The sequence below is a fragment of the Macaca thibetana genome, chromosome 1 (assembly GCF_024542745.1).
Source record: "Macaca thibetana thibetana isolate TM-01 chromosome 1, ASM2454274v1, whole genome shotgun sequence".
Lineage (NCBI taxonomy): Eukaryota > Metazoa > Chordata > Mammalia > Primates > Cercopithecidae > Macaca > Macaca thibetana.
Window position 1 is genome coordinate 115,602,477 of NC_065578.1, and position 23,790 is coordinate 115,626,266.

At 42.3% G+C, this 23,790-nt stretch overlaps 1 protein-coding gene across 1 annotated transcript in view; it reads right to left on the minus strand.

Moving 5' to 3' along the window:
* Positions 1-23,790, minus strand: part of NGF (nerve growth factor) — a 1,213,865-nt gene that overhangs the window by 1,009,920 nt on the left and 180,155 nt on the right. The window lies entirely within an intron of this gene.

Sequence of the window (23,790 nt, forward strand, 5' to 3'; positions counted from 1 at the left end):
CTTACCTGTATGCTGGTAAGAACTGCAATTGGATATATCCTGCTGTCTGGCATCCTCTGGGTCAGTTTCCACTTTTTCCTATTGAGGGACTTACAGGTTCTTTAGTTACACAGGTAACTGTGGTTTGAAATTTAAAACAACAGTATGTCTTTCATAATTCTCCTGAGAAAGAAAAATTCCAACAGTAAACAACGCCACTGAGGTTTCTCCTCCCCCACCAGTTGCATCAAAATGCTATTCTTGCTTTGTCTTACACTAACAGGGTAGACCAGTCACTAATCTCTCTGAACACACATCTCCCAACCTGTAAAATGGTTGCTACCTGCTTTGATTCACTACTGTCAAGATTAGAGATAATGTATGTAAAGTACTAGGACAAAGTACATGCTCTAATAATGGGAGTTATTATTTTCAGTGGAAACTAGTAGGATAAATAGCCAGAGAAAGAGATAAAAGCAAAAGGTGGTAAGGAGAAAAGAAAATTCAAGGAACATTTGTAGTAAATTTCAACATTTTTATTGCAGTAACTTTGATATGTGTTTTCTATGATGCCAGGAACTAACATCTCTTAAGGGAGCATTATCTGCCTGCTTCTGTACTAGGGATTTTACATATGTTTTCTTAATTCTCACAACAAACTTGTAACGCAAGTAGTCTCTTCCCACATTATACATGGAAAAACTGAGACTCAGAATGTGTAGGTGGCCTTCTCAGATTCATCAATGTGGTAAGTAGATAAATTGGTGTTGGTGTTAAAACTCAAATAGTTCCAAACCTATGCCTGTCTACTTACCAGGCTGTGACTACTGCACCAGGTCTGATGATGCCTTCATGGTTTCTTATCTCCTGCACATTTTTCTCCACCTAGCCTCACTCTGATCACAATGGCAGATCCAGGGCTTCCCTCTTCCACTGACAGAAAATCAGTGCAAATTGACTTATGCACATCAAGGACAAAATGTGTTCATGGTCATGACAAGTCTAAAGGTAGACTTTGGCCTCAGGCATGGCTGCACTCAAGGGCTCTATCTTCCCCATTTCTCAGTGCAACTTTCCTCTGAGTTCTGACTCTGGCTTTACTTTCATAGGGCTGTCTCCTCTGGATAGCAACCTTACAACCCATGACCCTGGGAGTAGGGAGAAGAGCACCCTTACTTTCTCCCAGGGTCTATTTTAACCATATCAAATCTTAGTGAAAATCCACATGTCTATTTCTCAACCAATCACTGTGGCTTGAGGGGTGCCAGGTCCCGCTGGCCAGGCCTCCATCTCCAGCCCACTCTTGTGACAGGTTCAGCCTTACTTGAACCACAAGAAATGATTCCCCATAGAACAGAGCAAAAAGGAAGAGCAAAAGAAGTCCTCAATAGAACAAAGCCACAGACAGCCTCTACAGAGCTCTTGTTGCTTTTTACTCAGCAACACCTCTCATAAACCCAGCCTTTTGCCTTAGAAAAGCTCCTACTTCAGCTCCATAGGGATTGATTTCATAACTGCTTCTTTTTTGCATGTGTCTCTTCCATCATTATGTACTATCTCTGTGTGATGTCTAAAAATACCAAGTGGACATGGTATATCCTGCTCCTTCTTCCTGCCCAAGTTAGCAAAATAGCAGAATTTTCAATGCTTTTGGCTACAATTTACAGAAAACTGATCAAAATGGCTTCAACAATGAGGAAAATGTCCTTTTACACACATTAAGAAGTCCCGGCCGGGAGCGGTGGCTCAAGCCGTAATCCTAGCACTTTGGGAGGCCGAGACAGGCAGATCTCGAGGTCACAAGATCGAGACCATCCTGGCTAACACGGTGAAACCCCGTTTCTACTAAAAAATACAAAAATAAACTAGCCGGGCAAGGTGGCGGGCGCCTGTAGTCCCAGCTACTCGGGAGGCTGAGGCAGGAGAATGGCGTGAACCCAGGAGGCAGAGCTTTCAGTGAGCTGAGATCCGGCCACTGCTGCACTCCAGCCTGGGCGACAGAGCAAGACTCCGTCTCAAAAAAAAAAAAAAAAAAAAAAAAAAAAAAAAAAAAAAAAAAGTCCCAAGGTAGAGCAGCTCTAGGGTTGACTGAGTCTCCGTGATTCAGGCTCTTTCCATTTTTCCTCTCTGCTATCCTCATTGTGGCAGCGTTGTCCTCAGTGCGCTCCCCTCAAGGCTGCAGGATGGACACAGTGTCCTGGACACCACCGCTAGCCTGCAGTGGTCAGGGAAGAGCCAATGAAGCTGGCGAGGAAGGGAGAACCTAATCAAGGCCAGTTCAAAGCATTTAAGTGGCAACAAAGTATAGGATGGACTAGGGGAGCAAGATCTGGATTCTGAGAGCTCGGTTAAAAGGCTGTTGCAATAGGGCAGAAATGCCAATATGGAGACTGAAGAAAGAATGGAAAGCAGGAGATACAGGTGGGGCTCATTGCCCTAAGAGTCTGAGTTCTACTGAGAGTCAAACACTGAGCTGACTTGACAAAAAATCACATTTCAGAGTACTTAAAAAAATTTTTTTTTTTTAGTTTTCTTCAAGCTCATATTGTAAAACAGACCGTTAGTATAAATTGGAAATGGGACCCCAAGACAACGGCTTTCTGGGTAGGATCTGAACCCACCATGAGAATTTTACTTTTATTTTTATTTATTTATTTATTTTTGAGATGGAATATTGCTCTGTCACCAGGCTAGAGCGCGGTAGCACCATCTCAGCTCACTGCAACCTCCACCTCCCGGATTCAAGTGATTCTTCTGCCTCAGCCTCCCCAGTAGCTGAGATTACAGGCACGCACCATTATGCCTGGCACGTTTTTGTATTTTTGGTAGAGATGGGGTTGTACTATGTTGGCCAGGCTGGTCTTGAAGTCCTGACATCAGGTAATCTGCCCACCTCGGCCTCCCAAAGTGCTGGGATTACAGGTGTGAACCACCACATCTCGCTGAGAATTTTACTTTTAATAACACGTTCTCTCTTTGATCACCAGACTGTCTCTAATATTAGTTGATGTGTACGGAACATTTGTTAGGATGCGATAGTCCAAATTTAGATGCAAATATTATGTTTAAATTGTAACAAAGTGATTGCTTTCTAGTGATGTCATTTCAAGGAATTGGTAACTTGGTTTTTCATTGATGTCTTGGCCCATGAAGCATAAGCTGCAGTGGACTGAAGACAGGATGACACCCAGTTAGCACCACAGGGTCCTCTCTCCCAGGCAGTCCAATGTAGCAGTCCACTCTAGTGCATGCTATTGCAGTTACCGCTGCTGGAACCTGCTGGTGAAACCATTGACCTGACCTGGACTAAGCACCTGAGACTTCTTGCTTCTCAGTTTGTCCAGACAACAGCCTCAGCTCTGCCCTTGTAGTTGCATGCTACATTCTGTCCAGAATGTTGAGAGTTATAGTTCTTTCTCTTCCATGGGCTAGAGACCTCCCTTTCACCATGAGATCAATGAAGCTTAACCTCAGGACCTGTCCCTTGCATTGGCCCCTTTCAGGGCCCTGAAGGAGTCTTGCCAATGCGTTTACATGGTCACCTGTCATTGTAAAATTTGCAAAGCTGATAAGATATTTTCACTGCAATTTAGAATGCGGCCTCTTTCACTCGGATTCCCACTCCATCACATATCTCTTTGGGTGGGGCAGCATTGGACGGGGCTACAGGCATTTCTGGAATGCAGTTAAGGGAAAGATGAATGAGGGACAAGTTTAGTTTGTGTTTATGAAGATATATTTGTGTAGGTCACAGCCACCTCTACGCATAGTTATGTTACTGCCAACCACTCCAGAGCACAAATGGCTTTCTGAAACTCCTGTCACCGCTGTGCTGACGCACCCACCGCTTGGTATCACATGCAGGGCTGGAGGTCATGGGGAAATGAGAAGGTGTCCTTCAGCGCTCAGCACCGGTTACAGATGGAAAGTGGAGAAGAAATAAAGTCTGAAATGTATCAAGCCAAAGATTGTATATGGAGAATTATTTCAAACAGTGAATGTAGAAAGTTGTAAGTGGAAGATTCAGTTCTTACAACGCCTCATCAGACTGCAAGCTCTCTCATCATAAAGATGCCTGAAAATGTAGTGTATACAATTACAAAAAAATTAGCCCCTTTTGCTGTTATTTTGAATGAGAGTTTTGAGAAATAGAGTTGATGAGAATTCCTACGTTTGTAGGGCATGTGCTCTGAGCAAAATGACAGAGTACCTGTCCTATGAACCTGTGTTCCTACATATATGGAACAGTTAATATATGACAGAAATGATAGACTTTTTTTCAAATTTGAAAACAATCATAAAAATGTTCATGACATTCCCAATAACAAGTTGGAAAGCTAAAAGACAATTTTTTAGAAGTATCAGTAACTAAAAAAAATTGTGATCGACCATTCCAGAGAAAATGTTAAATTATCGTTTTCTTCTCCTTAGGTAGTGATATCTCAAAATTATAATGAAGAATCAAAGAGTTTGCAGCCCAAAGATGTTTTTTAAAAAAGGTTTTTGGAGTTGTGGCAGGCAGTTAATAAAAATATTTCGCTATTTTTCTGGATTTGTGATATTTGTGCTATCAACGTTAAAATTTTTAATTTCTTGTGATTCTTCTCTCAATCTAAATAAGTAGGCCAGGCATGGTGGCTCAACACCTACAATCCCAGCACTTTGGGAGGCTGAGGCAGGAGGATTGCTTGAGGCCAGGAGTTCAAGACTAGCCTGGGCAACATAGCAAGACCCTGTCTCTACAAAAACATTTAAAATTAGCAGAGCATGGTGGCGCATGCCTGTGGACCCAGCAACTTGGGAGGCTGAAGTGGAGGATCTGTCGTGCCCAGGAGTTTGAGGCTGCAGTGAGCTCTGATTGTGCTACTGAACTCCAACCTGGGAAACAGAAGAGACTCTGTCTCTAAAAAAACAAAAAATTACAACAAACAAACATTCGTATTTGTACCTAATTGTTAACTCATACTTTTGGTTCTTTTTTTGACGGAGGAAACCCCAAATTTAAAAAGCTTCAGGCCTCCCACAAAACCTGGATCCACTGTTGGTCGACGGAGAAAGGAAGGCAGTATTCAAGTTTTCATGACCTGTGAGTCTGTGTTTCTGTAGAAGTTCCTGTTGCAAGGAAACAGGAATTAGTCCTTCAGAACTGAAAAACTGGTCTTTAATCCAGCCAGCAAAGGAGTCAGCCTTGAATGGTGGCAGACACGAAATTTTGGGTTATTTTTTGTTTTTCCAGCAGATTGAGAGAACTTGGACAAGTTATTTATCCCTGAAAATCAGTCTCATCACTGGTAAAATGAGGTTTTGGGGTTAGATGAAGTGAAAGTTCCTTTTTAGTGCTATGTTTTTTATTTTCGCAGCTAAGTGTTGCTATGTCAAGGTAGTCCATTACTGACTGTGGAGAACACAGAAGAATGACTCATGAATTTTTAATTTGTAAATGACTGCTGCTAAGTTTATGAACCCCTATCATTCTCGTAAGTAGGTTAAACATATTCCTCATATATTATTTCACATCATTCAATTATTTAACAAATCCTTTATTTCGTAACAGGGCAAAGGTACACTTTGGTGCTGCTTCCTCTAAGTAGTCGGGAATTCTGCAGAAGTGGAATCCAAAGCAATTAAGCTTCCCCATTACAACTGTACCACCACCTTCATTTCTGCATGCCTCTTAATTTTTAAGCTACCTTATTATACGTGTGATCCTGTTTTATCTCCACCACATTCTTAGGTGGTAAGTGGAGCAGGGATAATAATCTATATGTAATGGATTTGAAAACAGATGAAAAAGAGCTAAATGCTTTTTCTATGAGTTTTAGTTGGCTAGAGACAAAAACAATCAGAATATGGGTCTTCAGATGCCCACTCCCACTATGAAGGTCAGCATACAGAAATAAGTGTCTAGCAGGGAAAGGTGAACACTCTTGTTATCACCAGTTACTGGTAAATATTAGCCAAAGCCCTAGGATTACATGAAATGGGAACACAGGTGAGAGCATAACACCCAAGCAAGATGAGGACCCCATTCATCCATTGTTGGGAACAGATCTGAAATTCATTTTAAATATTAAAAGAGCCAATTGAGAGTGGCCAGTTCCTGCAGGAAAATGAAACATTGTCCTGTCAGCTCCTACCAGTTTCAGTGCACAGCTAAATGTACTAGCTGAGTGACTAGTAACCACCAGCTAACCCAGAGTCTATGGAGCACAGATAACACATCTGGGCAAGGACTGGCTGGCTAGTGTCGCCTCAGCCACACTGACCTGTTCTCCAATGAATGTTTGCTATTGGACAGTTTGTTCCGAGTATAGTTAGAGAGGCCAGAGAGGCCATGGGAAGAGGCCACATGCACATCTGCACCTGTGCCCCTCAGTGTGTCCCTGCCTGTGCAGGAGCCTGTTCAAATATTGATCAACAGCAGCTTTGTCACCGTCACCAGAAATGGAAGCTCCCTCTGGAACATGGGCCCACTTAACCAGAAAAGGATGGTGTTTCTAAGAACTGTCACTTTGATAATTCAGCTTGGAAGTTAGGACAGCTCACAGATGTGTGTATAAGATCCTTGGATATGAATTTGGTGACTAGCTGTCTTGCAATATTTGCCAGCTATTTCCTTTCATATACGTATTTATTTTATTTCTTTTCTTTTATATATTTATTTCAGATATATTTTCCTTTCATATGCATATATACACACAGATATACATATATGCTCACATATATATACACGGGCACATTAATATGTTTGAAACCTCACTGAGAGAAACATCCGGAACACATTTTAGACATAGGTGACATAGCATTCAGCTCTGAGCCCAAGTACATGTCAGCTGAGGCCTGCTATGGTCAGGACTCACTTTCTGATGAGATCTGTCCAGCATAGCAGTCCACACTATCCTCCACAACAACACCAGGCCGCTAGAGACACTTGAAGTCACCAATGCAATCAAAATTTCAGTCCTCAGCACAATAAGATTCAAATGTAGTTAAAGTGAGAACTACAGTATTCAATTGCTGATTCTGACTTCTCAGAGATTTTAATGGAGAAAAACACATCTTGGTTTTATTATCTGCCCCAAAACTGATTTTTAAAGTCTCTTCCTACCTCACATTTAATACCTCAGGTAAAATTATATTTTTTAGAGTTTCTTGTACATCTATGCTATTTCATGCCCTTTGTCAAAGATAATTTATAACTATGAGAAAGGGATGGAGTAGGAAGAGATGATTCCCACTTAATGAATGCTGTCTGAATGCTAGGGTCTGTACAATGTATATGTCTTTTATACCTCCAGTATTAGAATTCCCACTTCCCAGATGAATAAACTGAGGATTCTAAAGGTTAAGCAATTCACCTGAAGTTCCATAGGGAGTTGATTCTTGTCTGCTCAATCCCTAAGACTTATCTCCAAGGGCCAAATCTGTGAGCTGTGTATGACAACTAACAATTTGTCAAACCCTAGGGGTTCTTTGGCCCTCCGCAAGTGAAATCAGTCTGCATTTGCACGTTGCTCAAATGTTCACAACTCTGACATTTCACCACAGGAAGGCAGACTCATAAAATATTTTATGCAACAAAACCGCTGATAAAGGCTAATCTTCTAGATAGGACCCAAAGAACAGACAGTTCATTATTTTTCTAACTGTTCCTTTATGTTAATGAACTTTGGTCAATGTTCCAGTAGTGGCATAAAAATCTGGGAATGTAAATAAAAGACTTGGCTCTTTTCCTTGACTGTAGGTTTGTCATTTAACTTCGCTATGTTCTACTTTCCTTGTCTATAAAACAGGTACAATAATCATGCTGAAGTTATGATGAGACTATATATATGAAAGCTCTTAGAAAATGATATTCAGGCTATTCAGGTATCTTGGCTTTCATCTACTAAATACAGACATGGTGTGAAATAGATACATACTTGCACAATAATAGCTGATGTTCATTGACTGTTTACTGTGTACAGGCACTGTGCTAAGTGCCTACAGTAACCATTTCATTTCATCCTTTCAACACTGTGGGATAGGTATTGGTGTTATTCCCATTTTACAAGTGGGAAAAAGCAAGGCATGGAAAGGTAAGTAACTCTCCAAGTCATACAGTGGGAATAGGTGGAGTCAGGTGGAATTTCAACCCAGGAGGCTTCTTTTCAGAGCCTGTGCTGTTAACTGCTTTCTTATACTGCCTCCCATATATAAGTACAGTCATACGTCACTTAACATTGGGGATACATTCTGAGAAATGTGTACTGAAGCAATTTAGTCCTTGAGCAAACATCATAGAGTGTACTTACACAAATCTAGATGGTATATATGGTTTTATTTATATATGTTTTCATATAGATAACCAAATGTTCCAGCACAATTGCTGAATATCAATCATTTCCCCTGCTTTCTATGCCAATATCAAGTCCCATATATCAGATTTCTACATATGCTCCCTTATAATCTTATGGACCATCATCATATATGTGGTCTATTATTGACCAAAACATCACTATGTGATGCATGATCGTATAATAAAATGACGCTGGACTTTGGGAGGCTGAGGTGAGTGGATCACCTGAGCTCAAGAATTTGAGACCAGCCTGGGCAACACAGTGAAACCCTGTTTCTACTAAAATACAAAAGAAATTAGCTGGGCATGGTGGTGTGCCTATAATCCCAGCTACTCGGGAGGCTGAGGCAGGAGAATTGCTTGAGCCCGGGAGGCAGAGGTTGCAGTGAGCCAAGATTGCGCCACTGCACTCCAGCCTGGGTGACAGAGTGAGACTCCATCTCCACATTAAAAAAAAAAAAAAAAAAAAAAAAAGACCCAGGAAGCCTTATATAAATAATTAGGTTTATTATCAAAAGATAAGCATTTAGCCTACACACTCCAGCCAGAATATTCCAATACAAACAAATAGCTCACTATGTTGGCACCCTGGAAGAGAGCCTCATTAGTCCCCAGCACCGATGGGTAATGTCTCGGTTCTTGATGTTTCCTGACCAGTCTCTTCCGATTGCTTCTCCTTAACCACCATCACCCTCTGGCTTTTCCCTCTGCTGAAATTCAGTGACTTTCAGTATCTATTCCCGCTGCTCCTCCTGCGTAACTGCCAGGAAGCCTTCTCAAACTCCAAGGCTGGCCTGCCTTTCGTCTTTGCTCTGGCCCTTAGAACACCCTGACCTTCTCTCTGTCCCGGGAGGACCCCTTTACTCCTGGGTCTGTTTCCTGTCATATGCACCTCAAGGGCTGTACTGCGCTTTCCTCATCTTTGTATCTTCAGGACTTCTCGCAGCCCACATTCAAGTTTCTCAAGTAGTAAGTCTATAAAAATTGCTAGACAATGGCATCTTGGATTGAATCCAGGAACAGATGACGGACATTCTTGTGGAAAAACAGGTAAGATCTGAATAAAATCTGAAGTTTAGTTAATAATATTATGCCAACATTAATCTCCTAGTTTTGATAATTGTACTGTGGTTATATAAGATGTTAACATTAGAGAAAGCTGAATAAAGAGTATATGAAAACTTTCTGTATCATCTTTGCAACGTAACTATTTTGAAACAGAAAGTTCAAAAGTCGATCATTAGACAGCTTTGTAGCACAGTGGTTAAGGTCATCTTTTTGGAGTCAGGCAGACCTAAGCCACCTACTACATGTACTGTGTGATCTGAGGCAAAGCAAAGCATACGGTCTCTCCCAACCTCATTGTTAAATGGCCTGGCACAGTAGAAACATTCAATCATTGGTAGTCGTTTTTGTTAAAATAAAAGTTATATTCATAATAATAAAGTATTACTATTATAGCAATTTAGCGAGGATATGGTCTGAACTTTCTTTTTTAAACTTAGCTCACAATGCACACCAGGATCCCACATCTGCCTCTCTACTCGACAGATGCATTCTCAATGTTCTAGGATCTATTCCGACACTGGAAGTGCAACAGTGAACAAAACACAAAAATCCCTGCTGTAAACAGCTCACCTTCTAGGGGAAAGAGACAGGCAATAGACATAAAATGTATAATACACTGGTTCTCAAGGCGAGTTCCCAGACCAGCAGCATCAGAATCACCTGGAAAATTTTTAGAAATGCAAATTCTTGGGCCTGAGCCCAGAGCTACTGAATCAGAGATGTGGGGCTGGGCTTAGCAAGTGTTTTAATAAGCCCTCTAGGTGATTCTGGTAAGTGCTCAGGTTTAAGAAACATTGGTACAGTGTCAGTGATAATCACTATTTTGGAGAGGACTAAAGCAGGAAATGGGTGGAGTGCTGGGGTGAGGAGACAGATTGTGGCTTTCAACAGGGTGACCAGAAAAGCCTTACTCCAAAGGTAACAACTGCTCGAAAACATCAAGATGAAGAAGTGGGCCTCCAAAATAGCAAGGGAAGAGCATTTCTGGGAAAGGAGTCGGGAGCAGGCCCGAGCTGTTCAAAGAAGAGCAGCTGTCCTGGGGTGAGAAGGGTAGAAAGCATGAGGAGAGGTGGGAGAGGTTGTGGGGCTCCAGGTTGCACAGGGACTGGTAAGCCATTGCCCAAGAGCGTGACAGTCAACACAGTCAATCAGAGTTCTGCCAAAGACACTCTGCCTTTTCCTGTATGGCTCCAGGCCCTCCTCTACCCCCAAATCCACCCACCCTGCCTACCCTTCGTGGCTCTAGCCAGTTCCTTCTCTTCCTTGGGCTTCTCCATCCCCAACTTCTGATAAATAGTTTGATAAATAGTTCTCTTGTTTTTGCCCTGTTGGACTGCTTAGTCTGAAAGAGAAACTCAGTCTTTCTCCTTCTTTCTTCACACTGCCTATCACAATGCCTGTGCATTGTGTCTACCCCATAAATATTTACTGAGCTTCTCTTAAGGTGCCAGGACAGAAACCAACACATACTGGCACTCAATAGACATTATTAATGCTGCCAATCATTCTGAAATTTCCTCCTTCACAGGGCACACAGGTTCACTCTCAAAGCCAAAGTATTTTGGATTCAGTTGAAGGACTAACCCAGAGTGTGACTTACAAACGGGAGAGGCCCTCCCTATTCCCAGCTGCTCTCCCTTTGTGCCTAATGGCCTGAATAGTTCTGGTTGGCTGCAACTCTGAGTATTGACAAAGAGCATCATCAATGTACTGCTAACCTTGGGCCAAAATACACCAAGTGGGCAGGTAGCACAAAAAAAGAAAAAAGGGTATTATGATCAGTCAGAGCTGGGTTTGAATTCAAGCCCAACCACCCGCAGGGGCTCTTACCCTTTTCTTTTCTAATATTGTAAATCCCTTCAGCAACTGAGATTGAAGCGTGTGGACCATTTGCCAGTATGAGGCTTTTAAATGCATAAAATAAAGTGCATAAGATTACAGAGTAGATAACTTTATTGAGATATAATAATGTTAAAAGCTATTAGAACACTTATAAAAACTGTGCTATAGTAATATTTCTACCTCTTTATTGGTGCATTAAGTAATAAGATTTAGAGGCAGGTTTAACAAGTACCAAAATTTTGATGTAATACTGAGTGTAAATGATATTTCAAGATACTTAGAGTGTATGATATTGTTAGAGGTAGGTGGGAGAGAAAAAGGTTTCTTTCATCTTGTATCATCCTGAATTCTCTGCAAAGACCTGTTAATAACTCCATATTATAACTTGGGACAGATTACTTTGCTTCTCTAAATTTCAGTATCCTTACCCGTAAAATGATGCTTAATAGATGGCAGGAATTATTGTTATTATTTTCAGCAGCAGTGTGTTAGTAATTAAGGATAAATATATAAAATATTTATATTTTTATAAATACATATCCATAATATCCCCATAAATATCCTGTAACATACTGTGTGTCACCTCTTGGTTATTATCATGGTCAGTTCTGTAAGTTGACTCAGTAGGAGGTCATCCTTTTGGGGATTTTTACTCCCCAAATGTCCCATATTGACCTGAAATATTTTCTTTAGAGAATAATGCATAGCTTTGGTAATGAAGGACTTTCAATTGCAAGAGACCCCTAACAAAAAATAAGAACGTCTGACAATCACCCTAAACCCTAGTCACACACCCCTATAGTCCTAAGTTGGAAAGTGAAACATTTGCTAACCCGGGAGAAAAGGTGAGTGGCTTTAAAATAAAAAGATGATACATACTTGGGACAATCTGCATCTGCCTCCAATTCACTCTTTTCCCAGAGGACACTTTAAAGAGATGTAATTGTTAGCCAAACAAGATATCTAGTCTATAGTCATGGTCCCAAAGAGGATTTTCCTAAAGTTCAGTGGTGTATTTGGTTATAATTTGTCTGTTCCCATATAACCCATATATTCCAGTTCATTCTTCAGCTAATTTCCATCTTAAAATCATTCTTCAGCTAATTTCCATCTTAAAATCATATCTTGACTATCGCTAAGTGACATTAAGTTGGTTTTCAAGCACTTGAGAGAAAAGTCCTTTCCTGAGAACCACCATTCCAGAACTGCTGTCTTCATGGTCCATGAAGTTCCTTCAAGCTCTGGAATACAGTGCTCCTCAAACGTCAGTGTGCCTCAGAATCACCTGGAGAAACCATTCAAACAGATTGCTGGAGCAACCCACAGAGATTCTCATTCAGAGGCCTGCGAGGAGGCCTGAAAATTTGCATTTTTAATAAGCTCCCCGGTTCTTTTACCTCTATGAGCCCAGTTTCCTTATTATTAGACCAGGATAATGATACTTTTTTTACAGGATTAATGAGCAGATGAGAAAAAGATAAGATATGTAAATATATTCAAAATACTAAGTCCCTAGCAGAAATGTAATAACTATTAATTCCCACAATGGGACATCGTTAGAGAGAGAAGGGGATATATCAGAGAAAGCTTTATAGAGGACACCAAACAGTCTTGAAGCAACGGAAATTAGTAAAGGAGAAGAAAGCAAAGGGTGTTCTCAAAATAATAATAATTTTTAAAAAAACCATATGCACAGGCTGTGTGTACAAAAAAACAGTTAATTCAGAAAGCTGCCAAAGCTACCCTTGGCTGAAGCAAGTGCATGGATCATATGAACACACTCAGGGTCTTGATGACAAGGGCCCTTTGTGCCATGCTAAAAAGTTTCAATTCAATTCTGAAGGAGATAGGAACCATTGACATTTTTTAAGCAGGTCAGTAACATGAAATGCGAACAAAGGAAGAGGAAGGGCTCCAGGCTGATGCCTAAGTTTCTGTCTTGAGTTTATGTATATGTGTTGATGATGATGCAACCCACCAGAAGAAGTGCCACAGAAGAAAAACCTGGTTGGGGAAGAAGGTAATGAGTTAAAACTTTCTATGTCTAATTCAAGGCACCTAGAAGACACCCACATAGTGATAACAAGGGGTAGTGAATACATGTGAATCTAGATGTCTTAGAGAAATCTTGAAGCCTGAATCTAGAAGACCTCAGCATATAGGTGGAAGTTACATCCACAGGAATAGATGAAATCACCCATGGAGGATGTAGTAAGAGAGACACCCTAAGGACAGAACTCTGGAGGACAACACTTAAGAGCAATTTCCAATGGAGTTGAAGTCAAGGTTCATGACAGAGGGCAGGTCCCCTGTTTACTAGTCTCATAATATCTACACATAGTGAATTCTGGTTTAAATGGACATCAAGGTCAGTCTTGGTCAGTGGTACTCACAAAATCCAACACAACACTTAGGTGGTAGAAGCATTGCAAGGAAACATCACCAATAGGCAATAGACAGGAATATACTTGCCGGTAATAATTGGGGGTGAGTGTGATCCCCAGCACTGCCCCTCCAAATTCCTCAGTTGCCACAGTTCCTAGAGGGAGTCCCAAAGCAATGACCCCGATTGCTCATCCTGTAGAGAGGGTCTCTTCTTCATTAATTTCTGCATGAGTCAGATCCCAAGATTTTTCATAGCTCAGAAATCATCCACAGGAAGAAAGCCATCAGCTGCCACAAGTCATCACAAAACTAAATGCTGTCCACCTTTCTCTTCCTTAGGATAAACAAGACACTGACATGGCACTGACATGGATCCTATTCATACTGCCAAGGCTACCATCTGGGCTTGGCCAAACGACCACAAACAAGCAGGATCCCACACCAGGCAGCCCCAGGGCACACGCTGTTCCTGCCATAGGCTTCAGAAGCATCTCACCCACAAGGGCACCATTCAGAAGCAGGCCGTGTGAGCCCGGGGAAGAGTAAGACGAACAATGGCAGAAAACTAGAAGGGAGTCTGGGCTCGTTCTCTGTGGGACAGGACAACAGAGGAGAAACTGGGGCATTCACAGGGAGAAGGAAACTCTCAGCCTTCAGAGGGGGGCGGTTGGGGGCATCACAATTATACCAGAAGGAAACTCAATGTTTATAAAAATCCAAACCTACAGATTAATTAGGAAGCAATTTCAAAAGTAGTTTTCTTTCCTCCCCTTAAAGAATGAATTTAAGTATGCATTCATGCATGAAAATACTTTCTCATTTCAGGGAATATATTATGCAAAAGATGAGGCACACCTGCATCTGGGCCTGGGGATCTCCAAGTAATTAACAATCCCTTGTTATCTTCAAAGATGTTTTGTTAGGAAGAAAACCTGGGCCCTAAGTCTTGAGAGAATTGTAGCCCCTATCCTGATTTCACAAGAATTGAGCCTAAGGGCTGGAGGCTCGAGAACCGGACTGAGGCTTTGACAGGATTGTCACAGGCTAGGAAAACACAGGAAATGTTTAATCAGAAGGAATGAAAACACAGTGTACAAAGAGAAATCTGATCTCCATAGCCTATCTTTATTACGGCTAAGCGGTGTGGGGAGGGGAGAAGTGAATCTAAAACCACCAGACTGTTGAAACGGAACTGTAATGGGGCAAAAAGCCTGCCTCAAGACAAAAATGGGTTGTCCAGCTCCCAGTAAACACCTGTGCCAGCCGGTAGCTGTGGTATTCAGGCTCATAAATACCTCAGGCTGGAACATACTATTCTCACGGGCTGCACCTGTGAACTTTCTAGAGGGATTTGTTCCATTTGTGATTACTCCTTGGAATGTGAAGCCTTTTACTCTGGGCCTATACAGGCCATCTCCCGAGGTAATGTCCCATTAAAAAAGAAGGAAGTGAAAAGCCTAATTGGCCTGTGAGCTCTGGAGAGGCAGGGAGGGAATGGGATGGGAGTTCAAGCTGAATCCTGCCCCTCCACGCTCATTGCTGACCCCTGAAGTGACCTGGGTGAGCATGAACACCCATCTGCCAATCTAAGGCTAAACTTCAGGGCCCAGACAAATGGTAAGGAACTCTTCTTTAACTTGTGCTATTTTAAAAATAAATATACATCTTCATAGAGGGGAGGATTCCTTTTAAGAGGTCCTGTAGGTCCTGCTTATGGAGGTGAAAGGATGCTGCTCTCCTCAGGAGTAGATGCTGGTTAAATACTTCTTGGCTGAGTCAGGTGAGAATGCACTTCCGTGGGGTTGGAAGAGTTGTTTGGTAGAAGCAATACAAGGAAACATCACCAACAGTCATAGTGTGTTAGAAGGGAAAGTGCTTGCTGATGTAGTATGAGAGAAGACCTAAGGACAGAATTCTGGAGAAAAACTTTTAAGGAAGAGCAATTTCCAATGAAGTTCAAGTCAAGGTTTTATTTGTTTGCCACAGGACATTTCCCCCAAGAAAACCTAGAGAGGTGCAATGCAGAAAATTACAGCCTCTCAGGTTGCATCAGAAGGTGGTTCTAGTGACCTTCCCTGCTCAGCGTCTCCTGTTCCTTCTGAGGCCTCCTCTGGGACATCTTGCAAGACCCTGGACACCTTTGAGCTCAGTTTGGAAACACAGAATTAATCAACATCTAAGTATCTGCTCCCAGCTCCCATTCCCACACACGATCAAGTGGCTGACTTCTCAGCAGATCCTTGCACGATTCAGCCGATTTGTCAGAGCACATCTACTGATCCTTGGTGCCTTAGAAAGGCATTGGTAGGAGGCTGAAAATCAGCCCTTTAGGAAACTGGCAGTTCCCATTCCAGGACAGGTCTTCCACTGGGTCTCTGGGCATCTGCATTGTACAAGCCCTAAGCCGGTAAAAACCTCATTGGGTTATGTCCTTGGACTTCCTCTAATATTCATTGTCAGCAAAAATGAATAATGCCTAAATTACAGAATTACCACTGGGCTAAATTAATCTTCTCTAGAATGAATGCATCTTTAATACTTCCAGCAAAAACTACTTTGAGAAAAAGAGAGAAGGGTTACCTTATTTCCAGGCATCTTGTGTCAACAATCTACTTTAGGTTCCATACTTGCCACTCTTGAATAATTAAAAGTCAAGGTCACACATGTTACTGAAGAAACCCATAATGAACATTTAAGCATAAGTATTAGATTCTCTAAATTACCTCAGACTGTTCTTTAAAGGGGAGTAAGAGAGACAGAGAGACCTTGGCCTAATTTTTATTTGGGAAAACAGCTTTTTGTGATTTCATAACTTTTTCTTAGATAAAAAGATTTAAAAATTTAAGATAAACTCTCACTGACTAGATGACACAGCCTTCTTCTAGAAGAATATTGTAAGGTTCTGAGACAGCAGTGATGTCCTGATATCACTGCTTGATAGTGGAAGGAATTTCAGATATCCTCGAATCCTACACCCACACCCACATTCTGCAAGTAAGCTAATTGAGGTCCAGGTGGGTAAAGAAATTTTCTTCATGCACTAAAGCTAGCTAGCAGGCAGACAGAAACAAGAATCTCGTGTTTATGGCTCCAAATGCAGTGCTTTTCCTACTACATCATGTAACAAATGCAGAGCAATTAGTAAACATCTCTCAGAACCGCTGTTTTCCCTCCAGCGCAATTCAAATTGTGTTCATCAAACCCATTTATATGCCGCTAACAAGAATGCCTGCATCAGTTATGTCTTGCACACATTTGCTATAAAAAGAATGATCCTTAGGCCTTCAAATGTCTCTTTCATTTCTTGGGCCTCTGTGGACAAGCTGGAAGGATTGGGATGTTTCTGAGGAGCCAAAGAGTGTACAGATGGCTGGAACACAGGGCTTGTCCTGCGGGTAATGGGAAGGAGGAAGTATAGTGAGCCCAGTGATTCTCAAGCCTGGATGCAGTAGAATCATTCAGAGAGGTATTTGTTACAGTACAGTGCCAACCTACATAGCCAGAGTTTTTTTACTTATTTGGCCTGGGGTGGGTCCAGAGCACTGGCATTTTCCAAGGTTCCTTTGGTGATGTGCATATGCAGATAGAATTGAGAATCACTAGAGAGCAAGGTTTTGGTATCAGAACTGGACTTAAAAACCCCAACCCTGACACATATACCTATTCTCTCTGAGTTTCCTTCATGTGTTTCTTCAAAATATTTTTATCCCACTGGGTTGTCGTAGATTAGTATAAGAAGTATATAGTAGTTTCTCAATAAGTTTAACCCTTCTTCCTACACTCAGGTGGCAATAACAAAGAAGTAGCCTGAAGTCATCTAGTGAAGGAGGAAAAAAAGGAAAGATAATTATGCTATTTGTGAAAAAGTGTTGAGTACAGGATCCGTCCAACTGAATTCTTCCTGGCTTCTGTTCTCTCCCTTCTTGCTGGAATAAATATTCATGTAAATCAATGGCTGGGCACACATAATCCCCCAGGATGTGGTTCTATCTGTTCAATGTTTTGCATCATTTTGTTCAGGTTGGGAAGTTTCTGTGTGCCTCTGTATACGGTTTTTCCTATGTGCCTTGAGCCATCAGAAGAATCTCTTAGGGGGTAGGGTGAAGGCTGGCAGAGACTGGCAGAGACTGGCAGAGACTGGCAGAGACTGGCAGAGGCTGGCTGGGGCAGAGACATCTCTGCTCTCTGTCAGACATACTTGGCGTTATTCTACCTGCATGACATGATTCTCTGACAACCTAGCCCTCACAAAATGCCTCAGGTGATTGCACAAATAAGTCAACACAGTCCTTCCCAGGGGCGTCAGGCACCATTTCCATTCTCATCTCTGTACACAAAGCATATGGAAAATTCTGGTGCCACAGGGATCAGGGCATGGAGCTGGAGTAAGTAAATAGCAACAGTTGATGCCTTTGGTTCCTAGAGTCACCTCAGTGAAAAAAGCAAAACCAGGTTTGATTTTTCTTTATTCCTCTTGTATTTTCTTTAGCCCACGCATCGGAGTTAAACTTAGAGTTCCCACCACCTGGACACTTGATTCTTTGCCAGTAACCCTGGCCCTGATCTCTGGCATCAATCTGTGTCCAGCGGTGACAGAGTGATCCCTCCCAGTCAAGGGGGTCTCCAGTCCACTGTAGGGCATGCGTGGCCCTCTGCTCTTGTGCCTGCCTTTGTGTAGAGCTCCTGCCCAGGCCCTGAGTGAGCTCCCGCTCCCTGGTATCTGACTCTTTTCCATGACCCACACTCTTCAATGTCTACATTTCTCACACTGGAGGACTAGATTTCACAATGTTCGGGCTGCAAGAATCTACCTTGTGCAAGAAGCTTTGTCCCCCACATGTCACAGTTCAGCTCAGGTGGGAGGTACCAACAGAAGGAAGGTGTATGGAGGCAGTGGTGGACTTTGGTGCAGCCCACAGCTTCATTACACAGTTGCCTAGGGAACTTCCAGGCCACCATCCAGCTGCCTCCAGCTGGGTCCCACTGCTGTTTCCGTTGGGCAACTCCCTCCATTGCTGCCTAGAGCATTTAAATGGCAAGATGACTCAAGATACCCTGCCCCAGGGGTTCCTGGCTTCTCTTGCTTCCTCTCCCAGCACCTCCCAGCCCTTTTCCCTGCAGTCATCACGCCCATGTGCCATTCAAGTGTGCAACTATTTTTACTAAAGTGTGAAGGATTTTCAGGACACAAACTATACTTAGCAGAGGTTAAAGTTCACATTATGTAATAGGGCATAAGTTTAAATCATTAAACAGCCTGTCCTACGCTCTTTCTGTCCTCACTCCTCTACAAATGGACTTTTTCAGTCCTAACACTTCTCTTTTTAATTCAGCCTATGTATAACTCAAGGCCTTTGTTCTCTGCAAGGAAGAGAGACCATTTCTTTTTAGGCCTCAAATCACTCCCTCAGTCTCAGATAGAGATTTTCTTATGACCATCAGAACCTCTGATTTAGAAGGAAGCTATGAAGAAATGTTAAAAGGAATCTTCCCAATGTTGAAAAATCTAGCCTAGAAATTTTAAAAAATGTAAACTATCCACCAAGGGGCTTGAACTGATGCTAGTTGACAACAGCAGTTGGCTTTTCAGGCCCAGGTAGTAAGAAGGAATTATGTTTGGGGGTGTTAATTTCAGCATAAGAATGCTCTTCATTCTGCTCATCTGCTAGAGGAAAGACCAGGGTCCGCACTACATGTGTACCAGGATGTTTCACCACATGGTCCCTCTGGTACTGAAAGCCCTGCTACAAACAGTCCTAGCTGCCTGTTCTGGACAGGAAGTGCCTCAGTGAAAAGGGTCCCCTTGCTCAAGGTCACATCCCCTTCCTAGGGCAGCCTGCATCCAATGACTGGTCAGAGTTGGTTGTAAAGGCTCAGCCCCCTTCCCCTGAGCTCAGGACAACTCTAAGGCAGCATCCCTCCTTCAGAGGCTGCATCACAGTTCCACGGCTTCCTCTGCCTCTTTTGTAGAGAAGAGCTCTACCTAATACATCCCCACATGCTAACGTTCATCTCAGAGTAAGCTTCCCAGGGAACCAACCCCAGACAATGATCAGAAGAGCTTAGTAACATTTCTTAAACAACGTAACATTCCCAGGTTTGCTTTTTGTATTCTTTTTTCTTTTCTTTTCTTTTCTTTTCTTTCTTTTTTTTTTTTTTTGAGACGGTCTCGCTCAGTTGCCCAGGCTGGAGCGCGGTGGCGCGATCTCGGCTCACTGCAAGCTCTGCCTCCGGATTCCCGCCATTCTCTTGCCTCAGCCAGGCGCCCGCTGCCACGCCCGGCTAATTTTTTGCATTTTCAGTAGAGACAGGGTTTCACCTTGTTAGCCAGGATGGTCTCGATCTCTTGACCTCGTGATCCGCCCGCCTCGGCCTCCCAAAGTGCTGGGATTACAGGCGTGAGCCACGGCGCCCGGCCTGTTTTTTGTATTCTTTTTTAAACCACTGCCACTATCAGTAAAGCTCTTAAAATACAGATGATAAATGCTCTTGTGTAGCCTCCGTCCTAGCTCCTGAAAGTGCTGACAGCAGGCGTAGCAGCATCAATGTCATGGGTGAGTGTATTTGAAATGTGGACCCTCAGTTCCCATCCCAGACTAAATAAATCAGAGTACAAATTTAATAAAATCCTCTGATGATTCCATATGCATATTAATGTTTGATACGCACTGGCCTACATGACAATTGGGTGAGAAATAATTAAGCAGGAATGTTTACTGGTAGCACAGAAGCATCCTGGCCCCCTTTTTCTCTGCCCAATGAAGGTAATCTGTTTTTCTTAATAAAAGGAATTTAAAAACCCATTATTTTTGGCATAGACCAATCACAAACAAAAGGGCAGAAAACAGAGGCAGATGGTCAGACAACACACTGCTCAGGTTAGGAAACCAAGCTGCAATATTAAGCAAACAGGGGAAAACGTTAAGGGAAAAATATGTAAAGTAAGGACCAGCACTTCTCAGAGTATAAAGGAAAAGATGAAAAGCCGCCCTTGCAATACAAAGATGGACTGTGAACATGAGCAGTGACTTAGAGCGTTCCCAGGAAACAATAAGGAACTTCGTATAAGAACGCTTTCTCAAAATTCAGGCACACACGGAGATGTGAGCAAGAGGACAAGCTCACAACTGAGTAAACTCCATTCTCTTAGCCACACCATCAAAAGATTTCCACCAGCTCTTCAGTGAGGAGGAACTAGTTTATATGAGAACTGCAATAGTTTGTTGTAGGTAACGTGCTTACATGTTAAGGTGTAACGAAATGCTTCCATGCTTCTAATTCATAGGAAGGATTCTGTCATTCTCAGCAGATCCGTTTGTTGCTCATAAAACGCTGTATTTCACTGTCTGTATTTCTTTATAGATGGATTGCTAGACAGAGTTTGACCTCTATGTGGCTTTTCCAATAAAAGTCCTAGAACACAGGATGGGCAGGAACAGGTAAGTGGCACTCAGAAAGAGTGTTGCTCTGTCATGATTTATGTTGGGTTGTGGCCTGTTTAAGGTCATTTAAAGGCAGCAAGAAAAGAGGGAGCTGTGGTGAAGCCATGACACAGCCTGCCCTGATAGAACAGAAACCCTAAGGGAAAATGTGTTAGCAGCCACCAAGAGGAGAGGCAGGGGCAAGCACATTCCACCCTGATTACAGCAATAAAATCTGAACAGAACACATGGAGTGGCTATTTGAGGACTCTGAAGAGTAAATGGTAGCAGATGGATTAAGAAAGAAGACCAGAACTCAAACTGCCACTGAATCAACAGTGAGTGTTCCCTTTCTCCTCTGTAGCCCCTAGTCTGGGTTTGTAGTAGCCCAAAATGCAGAAGCGAGCACCAGGTGTGGATAGAAACAGTGCCCCCTAGTTCTGGCTCAAAGTGCAGGTAATGCTGAGCAAGTGTGGGGGAAATCCCATCTTTCCCTCTTTTCTTTCTCTTCTTCATTCTTTCACACCCTACCCCAGGCAATCCTGTGGCACCCATAGCAGTGACAGTGACAGCAGCAGTGGTGGGTTCCCGCAGAGAACCGTTCCACTCTGACTGGAGGAGCGCTGATCTCAAGGGGATGGGGAACCCCCATTCCTTTCTTTTCCCCCTCTCTTCGTTCTCTTACTGCTTGGCCCAAATGTGGCCACGTTCATAGGAAGCATGCAGCCCAGGCAGAGCACTGGCTTCCTGGCCAGAGGATATTAAAGGGGAGCCACAGAGAACTGAAAGGTACTAGCGAGAGCCCAAAAAGGGAATGACTCAGGAAAGTGGCCACATACAGTTGTTTACAAACTCCTGGGCTCAATCCTGTGCTGGGCATGTGTGGATCTGATCCTAAACAGCACACCAAAGGCTATGAGGAATGACTTTGGCACAAGTAGGAGAAAGATTTGAGTAGCTACAAAGGCTTGAAAAACAAAATTGACATTGAACTACAACCCACAGAACGCTGGCAAAATGTTCCACCTGAATCCACCCAGGTTGAATTGCTTGTTAAAGCATTAATATCAATAGTCACGAAGTATATAAACAAAATCCAGAGTCTCATAACATAACAGCCAGGATACAATACAAAGTTACTCAGCACGTTAGTTTTCAATTGCTGCCGAAACAAATGACCACAAACTTAGTAGCCATTTATGTTTTACGCCAGTTAGTGGCTTCAAACAACACAGCATTTTAAATGTTAAAGTTCCGCTGGTCGAAAGTCCAAAATCAGTCTCACTGGACTAAGTTCGGGTGTCAGCAGGGCAGATTCCCTCTGGAGGCCCTCAGGGAGAATCTGTCCCTTCCCTTTTCTGCTTCTAGGGGCTGCCCACATTCCTTGGCTTATTCCTTTCTCCATCTTTAAAGTCAGCAACGTAATATCTCTCTGATCCTTCTTCTGCTGTCACAACCCTTTCTGACCACAGTCAGGAAATGTTTTCTGTGTTTAAGGATGCTTGTGATTATGTTTGGCCTATCTGGATAAGCCAGTATACTCTCCTCTCCTCAAGGTCGTCAGACAAGCAACCATAATTGCATTTGCAACCTTAATGCGTGGCAACCTGAATTCCTTTGTGTCATGTAACATAACATATTCACAGGTTCGAGGAGTTAAGACATGGCATCTTTGATGAGACTTGATTCTGCCTACAGCCCTCACAATAAAATGAACCATCAAATCTCAACCCACATGAAAACAGACAACCAACAGATGCCAATGTTGATGTGATGCAGATGTGGGAACTTTCTGACAAAGACTTTAAGGTGGCTATTATAAAAAAAATCTAAGAAGTAAGGAAGAGGACTCTTGAGATTAATGGAAAGATAGAAAGTCTCAGTAGAAAAACAGAAGGTATGAAGAAGATCCAAATGTACATTTTTAGAATTAAAAATATAAAAACTAAAATTGTTTAACTTACTAGATTAACCAGTAGAAATTATCCAATATAAACAATAAAGAAAAATAGAGTTGGAGGAAAAAAATGAAAAAAAACTCACTCCTCAGGGACCAGTGAGTCAATATCAAAATCTCGAACAGTTGCATCACTGGAGTCCCAGAGCAGAGGAAAAATACTGGCAAAATAATGGCTAAAAACTTCCCAAATCTGGCAAAAGACATAAACCTATGGATTCAAGAAGCTCAGTGAGCTATGAACAGGATAAACCCAAAAAATTATGCCCAGTCATTCTATAATCCAACTGCTAAAAACTAGGATGAACAAAACTTTTGAAAGTAGCCAGAAAGACGACATATTACTTATAGGAGAACAATTCAAATAACTGTAGATTGCTCATCAGAAGTCAAAAATATGCAAACATAGACGAATTGAAAATTTTTGCCCATCAAATCAGCAATTTAAAATTCTTACTATCTGGTGTCAGGATATGAGAATGTTGTTGGGAAAAAAAATAAGAACATTTGTGAAGGGCAATTAGTGATTATCTATCAAAAATTTATATTATTATTATTATTTTGAGATGGAGTCTTGTTCTATCATCCAGGCTAGAGTGCAATGGCGTAATCTCAGCTCACCGCAACCTCTTCCTCCTGGGTTAAAGCAATTCTCCTGCCTCAGCCTCCTGGGTAACTGGGATTACAGGCGTCTGCCACCATGCCCAGATAATTTTTGTATTTTTAGTAGAGATGGGGTTTTGCCATATTGGCCAGGCTGGTCTTGAACTCCTGACCTCGCATGATCTGCCCACCTTGTA